The sequence below is a fragment of the Dendrobates tinctorius genome, unplaced genomic scaffold (genome assembly GCF_039654945.1).
Source record: "Dendrobates tinctorius isolate UK_male_01 unplaced genomic scaffold, ASM3965494v1 ptg000125l, whole genome shotgun sequence".
Taxonomy (NCBI): Eukaryota; Metazoa; Chordata; class Amphibia; order Anura; family Dendrobatidae; genus Dendrobates; species Dendrobates tinctorius.
In genome coordinates this window covers 10,130,540-10,140,644 of record NW_027361793.1, presented here as the reverse complement: position 1 = coordinate 10,140,644, position 10,105 = coordinate 10,130,540, and positions in this window count along the sequence as shown.

The window sequence follows — 10,105 nt, the reverse complement described above, 5'->3', positions numbered from 1 at the left end:
TATGCCCGGGCAGCGCCGGGCTCTTCAGCTAGTATATATATATATATATATATATACATACACTGTATGTATATATATATATATATATATATATATATATACACTCACTGGCCACTTTATTAGGTACACCATGCTAGTAACGGGTTGGACCCCCTTTTGCCTTCAGAACTGCCTCAATTCTTCGTGGCAGAGATTCAACAAGGTGCTGGAAGCATTCCTCAGAGATTTTGGACCATATTGACATGATGGCATCACACAGTTGGCGCAGATTTGTCGGCTGCACATCCCTGATGCGAATCTCCCGTTCCACCACATCCCAAAGATGCTCTATTGGATTGAGATCTGGTGACTGAGGAGGCCATTTGAGTACAGTGAACTCATTGTCATGTTCAAGAAACCAATCTGAGATGATTCGAGCTTTATGACATGGCGCATTATCCTGCTGAAAGTAGCCATCAGATGTTGGGTACATTGTGGTCATAAAGGGATGGACATGGTCAGCAACAATACTCAGGTAGGCTGTGGCGTTGCAACGATGCTCAATTGGTACCAAGGGGCCCAAAGAGTGCCAAGAAAAAATTCCCCACACCATGACACCACCACCACCAGCCTGAACCGTTGATACAAGGCAGGATGGATCCATGCTTTCATGTTGTTTACGCCAAATTCTGACCCTACCATCCGAATGTCGCAGCAGAAATCGAGACTCATCAGACCAGGCAACGTTTTTCCAATCTTCTACTGTCCAATTTCGATGAGCTTGTGCAAATTGTAGCCTCAGTTTCCTGTTCTTAGCTGAGAGGAGTGGTACCCAGTGTGGTCTTCTGCTGCTGTAGCCCATCTGCCTCAAAGTTCGACGCACTGTGCGTTCAGAGATGCTCTTCTGCCTACCTTGGTTGTAACGGGTGGCAATTTGAGTCACTGTTGCCTTTCTATCAGCTCGAACCAGTCTGCCCATTCTCCTCTGACCTCTGGCATCAACAAGGCATTTCCGGCCACAGAACTGCCGCTCACTGGATTTTTTTTATTTTTCGGACCATTCTCTGTAAACCCTAGAGATGGTTGTGCGTGAAAATCCCAGTAGATCAGCAGTTTCTGAAATACTCAGACCAGCCCTTCTGGCACCAACAATCATGCCACGTTCAAAGGCACTCAAATCACCTTTCTTCCCCATACTGATGCTCGGTTTGAACTGCAGGAGATTGTCTTGACCATGTCTACATGCCTAAATGCACTGAGTTGCCGCCATGTGATTGGCTGATTAGAAATTAAGTCTTAACACACAGTTGGACAGGTGTACCTAATAAAGTGGCCAGTGAGTGTATATATACACACTACCGTTCAAAAGTTTAGGGTCACTTAGAAATGTCCTTGTTTTTTAAAGAAAAGCAGTTTTTTCCAATGAAGCTAGCATTAATGATTCAGAAATACACTCTATACAATGTTAATGTGGTAAATGACTATTCTAGCTGCAAACATCTGGTTTGTAATGCAATATCTTCATAGGTGTATAGAGGCCCATTTCCAACAACCATCACTCCAGTGTTCTTATGGTACTTTGTGTTTGCTAACTGTGTAGGAAGGCCAATGGATGGTTAGAATACCCTTGAAAACCCTTGTGCAAGTATGTTAGCACAGCTGAAAACAGGTTGGCTGAATAGAGAAGCTATAATCCTTACCTTCCTTTGAGCTAACATCAATCCGAACAAATATATACATCAAATCATTATAAATACTGATCCCTTCAGACTTAACATCACCAAAAGAAACACAATGGAGTAAAAAAATCCAAAAATACAAAATTTATTAGACTATGAGTAAAATGCATATCATAGCAATAGCATATACATATTAATGAAATACAGAGTATATAAAGGGAGGTCAATACCTAACCTTGTTTATCAAAAAATCATAGTTGTGAATACAGGACGAATTGTAAAAGATCACAACAACCAAGGCCTAAAGCAACAATGATCCATGTTCTTTAAGGCACTCAATGCGCACCATATAGGAGGATGAAATATCCCTATATGCTCAGAGTATCAAGGTGCAACAAATCACCATAGAGCATGACACATATAATAATCACCATATATTAGCTGCCAGTTTACCTGTAGTCACGTTGCCATCTGGTTGTGTGAGCCTGTAATGCACCCCGACGCGCGTTTCACCGCCTCTCCAGTTTCATCAGAGGAACTGCAGAGGCAGTGAAACGCACGTCGGGGTGTGTTACAGGCTCACACAACCAGATGGCAGCATGACTACAGGTATACTGGCAGCTAATATATGGTGATTATTATGTGTCACGCTCTATGGTGATTTGTTGCACCTTGATACTCTGAGTGGGTCGCCCTCCCAGGGCCATGGGGTACTCGGTACCGGGCCGGTGTCAGGGGAATGTGTCACAGCAGCGGTGACCCGGTCCGTGGCCCTGGGCACCCAAAAATCAATGGAAGTTTGTAATGTAGTTTAAGTGGAATAGAATAGTTTGTGACGCCACCTGTGGTGTTCGGCAAGTGAGATGTTAGGCCGACGCTGCATGCAGATCCTCTGGGGCTGGTGGTGTGTTGCAGCATAGATGGTGTAGCTCCCCACAGGTGAAGCTGTAGCCCCAGGGCCGTGTAGTTGCAATGGATGAGGAGAAGCGCAGGCAGTGTAAAGGATGGTACCCAGATGTAGCAGTGCTGAGTGGGTTGGCGCAAGAAAGAATGGAGGACACCGGGGCTTGTAGTTCCAAAGCTTTACTCACAGTCTGCGGTACACAATGGTGCCTGCCTCCGGGCCGTGTCCTCCGGGTCAGAGACTCAGCCCACCTCCAGGCAAGATGGAAAGCTCCTCTCCAACACTCCGCCAACATGTACCTTCCTGAACGACTCCTCTATAGCGCCTTAAAGTGTGAAGATCTCCAGTACCGTGGTACACTGGAGTTCCTCCTGATGTTCCCAAGAACTCTACTTGTACGACAGACAGCTGTAGCCTGCTTCGGGGACTCCCTTCTCCTGAGTCCCGGCTCTCTATCCAGTTGCTGTTGTGCCCCAAGTCTTAGATGGGAGCAGTGCATTTACAGCCAACTACTCCACTGGTGTCTGCTTCAGAACCATAAGTATCTATACCATCTCGGGGTCCGTGCCCCAGCCTTGTGCAGAGAACCTATAGGCAGGGTTCCTCTTCCAACCCACGTCCTCTCTGTTCTCCTTACTCCTTCATTCCGTACTTGTCTTTCTCTCTCTTATGGAAGCTTAGGTTTCAGTTCTACGTCTTTCTCCTTCTTTTCCTTTCCCATGCCAGCTGGCTCAGATCACTGAGGCAGCTGCAGCACTCCTACCTCCATCCCTTCTTCCAGGGATCCTCACTCCTGAGTGACTTCCTACCCGACTGACCTTCTGTCAGACTGACCTGTCATCCTACACTTTCCCACTCTTTTATGTATCTTAACTCCACCCACCTCCCAGCACATCCAGTGTTCCAAGCAGGGAACCACCAAAGGTGCTCTGCTACTCTCTAAGCACTGAGCCGCAATGTGGTGCGAGTGTTGGAGTGCGGAAAGGATTTCCCACCTTACCTGGACGGTGGGGCACACACCTTAGGAGAAGGTGCAGTACCTCTGTGGCGACCGAGCCTCAGGGGCGCCACATGAGCATACAGGGATATTTCATACTCCTATATGGTGCACATTGAGTGCCATAAAGGACATGGATCATTGCTGCTTTAGGCCTTGGTTGTGATCTTTTACAATTCGTTCTGTATTCACAACAATGATTTTTTGATAAACAAGGTTAGGTATTGACCTCCCTTTATATACTCTGTACTTTATTAATATGTATATGGTGTTGCTATGATATGCTTTTTACTCATAGTCTAATAAAATTTGTATTTTTGGATCTTTTTACCCCTTCATTGTGTTTCTTTTGGTGACTTCCTTTGAGCTAGTTGAGAATCTGGAACATTACATTTTTTGGTTCCATTAAATTCTCAAAATGGCCAGAAGAAAAGAACTTTCATGTGAAACTCGTCAGTCTATTCTTGTTCTTAAAAGTGAAGGCTATTTCATGCAAGAAATTGCCAAGAAACTGAAGATTTCCTACAACAATGTGTACTACTCCCTTCAGAGAAGAGCACAAACAGGCTCTAACCAGAGTACAGAGAAGTGGGAGGCCCCGCTGCACAACTGAGAAACAAGACAAACACATTAGAGTCTGTAGTTTGAGAAATCAACACCTCACAGGTCCTCAACTGGCAGCTTCATTAAATAGTACACACAAAACGCCAGTGTCAACGTCTACAGTGAAGAGGTGACTTCGGGATGCTGGCCTTCAGGGCAGAGTGGCAAAGAAAAAGCCATATCTGAGACTGGCTAATAAAAGGAAAAGATTAATATGGGCAAAAGAACACAGACATTGGACAGAGGAAGATTGGAAAAAAGTGTTAAGGAGAGACGAAACCAAGATTGAGGTGTTTGGATCACACAGAACATTTGTGAGACGCAGAACAACTGAAAAGATGCTAGAAGAGTGCCTGACACCATCTGTCAAGCATGGTGGAGGTAATGTGATGGTCTGGGGTTGCTTTGGTTCTGGTAAAGTGGGAGATTTGTATAAGGTAAAAGGGATTTTGAATAAGGAAAGCTATTACTCCATTTTGCAACGCCATGCCATACCCTGTGGACAGCGCTTGATTGAAGCCAATTTCATCCTACAAACAGGACGATGACCCAAAACACACCTCCAAATTATGCAAGAACTATTTAGAAAAGAAGCAGGCAGCGGGTATTCTATCTGTAATGGAGTGGCCAGCGCAGTCACCAGATCTCAACCCCATTGAGCTGTTGTGGGAGCAGCTTGACCGTATGGTATGCAAAAAGTGCCCATTAAGCCAAACCAAGTTGTGGGAAGGGATTCTGGAAGCATGGGGTGAAATGTCTCCAAATTACCTCAGCAAATCAACTGCTAGAATGCCAAAGGTCTGCAATGCTGTAATTGCTGCGAAGGGAGCATTCTTTGACGAAAGCAAAATTTGAAGGAGAAAATTATTATTTCAAATAAAAATCCTTTTTTTGAACCTTGTCAATGTCTGGAATAGATTTTAAATTCATTTGGCAACTCATTTGATTAATAAAAGTATGAGTTTTCATGGAAAACACACAATTGTCTGGGTGTGACCCCAAACTTTTGAACAGTAGTATATATATATATATGCACTGTATATGTCAGTGACACACATATATACTGTATATACAGCTCTGGCAAAAATTAAGAGACCATTGCGAAATTTTCAGTTTGTCTGATTTTTTTTTATAGGTATATTTTTGAGAAAAATGTAAATTGTTCTTTTCTTCTATAAACTACTGACAACATGTCTTTGTATTTCCAAGCACTAATTTTTTTTTTTATTTTCAAAAAATGAGAAATGGTCAAAATAACAAAAAAATGCAGTGCTTGCAGACCTCAAATAATGCTAAGAAAACAAGTCCATAATCATTTAGAAACAACAATACTAATATTTTAACTCAGGAAGAGTTCAGAAATCAATATTTTGTGGAATAACCATGATTGTTAATCCCAGCTTTCATGCGTCTTGGCATGCTTTCCACCAGCCTTTCACACTGCTTTTGGGTGACCTTATACCACTCCTGGTACAAAAATTTAAGCAGTTCTTCTATGTTTGATGGCTTGTGACTATCCATCATCCTCTTGATTACATTCCAGAGGTTTTCAATGGGGTTCAGGTCTGGAGATTGGGCTGGCCATGACAGGGATTTGATGTGGTGGTCCTGCTGGAAAAAAACAGTCCTCAGAATTGGGGAACATTGCCTGAGCAGACGGAATCAAGTGTTTTTCCAGGATAATCTTGTGTGCGGCTTGGTTCATACGTCCTTCGCAAGAATTAACCTGCCCAATTCCAGGCTTGCTGAAGAATCCCCAGATCATCACTGCTCCTCCACAAAATTTCACAGTGGGTGCAAGACACTGTGGCTTGTACGCATCTTCAGGTCTCCATCTAAACCATTAGACGACCAGGTATTGGGCAAAGCTGAAAATTAGACTCATCAGAGAAGATTACCTTACTCCAGTCCTCTATGGTCCAATCCTTATGGTCTTTGGCAAACTTCAGCCTGGCTCTCTTTTGCTTCTCATTGATGAAAGGCTTTTTCTAGCTTTACATGACTTGAGCCCTGCGTCTAGGAGCCTGTTACGAACTGTTTTTGCCATGTACTTCACCCCAACTGCCATTTGTTATTCATTTTGGAGGTCACTTGATGTCATCCTGCGGTTGCTGAGTGACATTCAAATAAGATGACGGTAATCCCGGTCAATGGAGAGTCATTTTCACCATCTACATGTCTGTAGCTTTGTTGTACAAAATGTCTGCTGCTTGACCTCGTTGTAATGGACTGCCGTCTTACAAATTTTAAGGATGGAGGCAACGACTCTCACTGTATCCCTCTGCTACTAAAGCCAGAATTGAGACATTCTTTTCGTCACTCAAGAATTTTCTTTTCAACTCCTTTGTCATGGTTAAAAGTTATTTTTTCATTCCTATTACTTTTGGGATATTACTAGGACTTGTTTTGCCATCCAGCTTGTCCCATTACAAGAGGACTGTGAACAGCACAGCAGGGTTTTTTAAACTTTCCTTCATTAAATAAGATTTTGTTCGGGTGATCACCTAGTCAGAAGAACATTAAGTAGAATGAGGAGTACTCTGGCTGGAAATCAACTTACACTGGAATGGAATGGCTGTCAGCCATGTAGAGAAGCTGACTTTTATAAAACTGTGCAGTGGTCTTTTAAAGGGAACCTGTCACCCCCCTGGGTGTTTTTAACTAAAAGAGCCACCTTCAGCAGCACTAAGGCTGCATTCTGTGAAGGTGGCTCTTCTGTTTCTGACCCCCAGTAATGCCAAAATATTAACTTTTAGAAATAGGTCGTCATACCTGAAATGCGTCCCATAGGTATGCTGTGTCCCCCTGAAGCAGCCTCCTCCCCGCCGTCAATCATGTCTCTGTAGCGTCTGGGCCCCGCCTCCCATAGCCGTCCATCATACCCCTGTGCTGCCATCTGTGGCCCGCCTCCCATAGCCGTCCATCATGCCCCTGCTCTGCCGTCTGTGCCCCGCCTCCCATAGCCGTCCATCATGCCCCTGCTCTGCCGTCTGTGCTCCGCCTCCCATAGCCATCCATCATGCCCCCGCTCTGCCGTCTGTGCCCCGCCTCCCATAGCCATCCATCATGCCCCTTATCTGCTTCTGTTCCCTGCCTCCTTCTGTCTCCTATGCCGGCGCCTGCTCTGTGAAAACAGTTCTTGGGCAGTGCGCCCGTGAACTGACATCAGGCGATCATGCCTGCATGTTGAGGAGGCCCCAGATCCTGCCCCGCGGAGTGTGTGTTATGAAGTATTCACACTGCGGGGCTGGGAATTTGGGGGCCTCCACAACACACAGGCGTGATCGCCTGATGTCAGTTCATGGGCAGCACGCACTGTGCATGCCCGAGAACTGTTTTCACAGAGCAGGCGTTGGCATAGGAGATAGAAGGAGGTGGCGAACAAAAGCAGAGCAGGGGCATGATGGACGGCTATGGGAGGCGGGGCACAGACGGCAGAGCAGGGGGGAGGCGGCTGATTCAGGGGGACACACCATGCCTATGGGACGCATTACAGGTATGAGCACCTATTTATGAGTTAATATTTCAGCGTTACTGGGGTTCAGAAACGGAATAGCCACCTTCACAGAATGCAGCCTTAGTGCTGCTGAAGGTGGTTCTTTTAGTTAAAACCGCTCAGGGGGGGTGACAGGTTTCCTTTAATTTTTGCCAGAGCTGTATACATATTTATTTTTATATAAATATATTTTACACACACTCCTCAACATTGAAATTACAAAAATGTAATGATATGTAAATGACAAATGATTGCTAGTTAAATAAGCAGATGATAAACAAATGGAAACATATTCACATATAAACATAATATATTTTCAAAATATTTCAATTTATCAATTCATTTAGTTTTAAGTCTGACCGCTAAGTGCAGAAATACATGCATTTGAATACCTTGGAATGCTATAAATTAGATTATTAATGGTTGTCTGAGGAGTGTTCTGCCACGCTGAATGCACTTGGGCTGCAAATCAATAAAAAGATCCACTGCTGGCAGCTCCCTTTGCAATTACTGACCAATTACATTTCACATATACTCAATGAAAGACAAGTCCAGAGACGCTGGAGACTATGGTAGCATGTTTATGCCATATTGGCTGATCACAGTAGTATAAACAACAAGCGGCCTGGCATTCTATTGAAAAATGTCTCTTTTGACACTCTCACATTTACTGATGAAGGTCTCTTTAGATTTTGCCCACATGGTCTCCAGACCAATCAATCTATGACTATCATTGCATCCAAGACAAAAGTGAAACTCATCGCTGAAGAAGACAGACCTCCAATCCAGCCTCCATTGCCATCTTGCTCTGCACCATGACAGCCCTTGTGAGTGGTGGCACAACGTTAATGGAACACCTGTAGCTGGATGTCTGGCTTATAGCCCAATGTCATGTCATGCTATCGCCTTTCTATGGCTTGATAACTTAGGCCTGGTATGTGACATATAATTTCACTTGCAATGCAGAATGGATCAGTTGTGGTATCACTGGTATGGTGGTTTCTCGAAAGTGCTCCAGGAGCTGTTTTTCAACATGACTCTGTCAGATCACATGTTGCTTGTGTTACTGTGAGCATCATGTGTGGCCTATATGTACTACCATGGATGGCAACATCTTTGGACTTGTCTCACATTGAGCACATCTGGGACGACATTGGGCGGCAACTGCAAAGGGAGTTGCCAGCAGCGGATCTTGATGATTTCATAGTCCAAGTGCATTCAGCATGACAGAATATTCTTCAGACAATCATTAGTAACCTCACTGATAGCAGACAAGGCGTGTAAAATACTATGGATTCCAAGGACAGCGACAATCACCAACAGAGATGTCTTGGACCAAGTCAAGCCAAAACTGTCGCTGGAAGTGCAGATAACCAAATAAAAATAGCTTATTTTGGCCACATTATGAAGAGCCAGTTGTTGGAGAAATACATCATGCTTAGATTGTTCAGTGGCAAAAGAAGAGGATAGCCAAGATCCCTTGGTTTGCAGGATTAACACCATTAAGAGCGACATGTGAATGATCATTGGCAATCTGAAAGAAGCAACGCAGGATATACAGTCATATGTTAAAGTTTGGGCACCCCTATTAATGTTAACCTTTTTTCTTTATAACAATTTTGGTTTTTGCAACAGCTATTTCAGTTTCATATATCTAATAACTGATGGACTGAGTTATATTTCTGGATTCAAATGAGGTTTATTGTACTAACAGAAAATGTGCAATCTGCATTTAAACAAAATTAGACCGGTGCAAAAGTATGGGCACCTTTATCATTTTCTTGATTTGAACACTCCTAACTACTTTTTACTGACTTCCTGAAGCACTAAATTGGTTTTGTAACCTCATTGAGCTTTGAACTTCATAGCCAGGTGTATCAAATCATGAGAAAACGTATTTAAGGTGGCCACTTGCAAGTAGTTCTCCTATTTGATTCTCCTATGAAGAGTGGCATCATGGGCTCTTCAAAACAACTCTCAAATGATCTGAAAACAAACATTATTCAAAATAGCTTTTCAGGGGAAGGATACAAAAAGTTGTCTCAGAGATTTAACCTGTCAGTTTCCACTGAGAGGAACATAGTAAGGAAATGGAAGAACACAGGTACAGTTCTTGTTAAGCCCAGAAGTGGCAGGCCAAGAAAAATATCAGAAAGGCAGAGAAGAAGAATGGTGAGAACAGTCAAGGTCAATCCACAGACCACCTCCAAAGACCTGCAGCATCATCTTGCTGCAGATGGTGTCACTGTGCATCGGTCAACAATACAGCGCACTTTGAACAAGGAGAGTATGGGAGAGTGATGCGAAAAAAGCCGTTTCTGCAAGCACGCCACAAACAGAGTCGTCTGAGGTATGCAAAAGCACATTTGGACAAGCCAGTTACATTTTGGAAAAAGGTCCTGGACTGATGAAACAAAGATTGAGTTGTTTGGTCATACAAAAAGGAG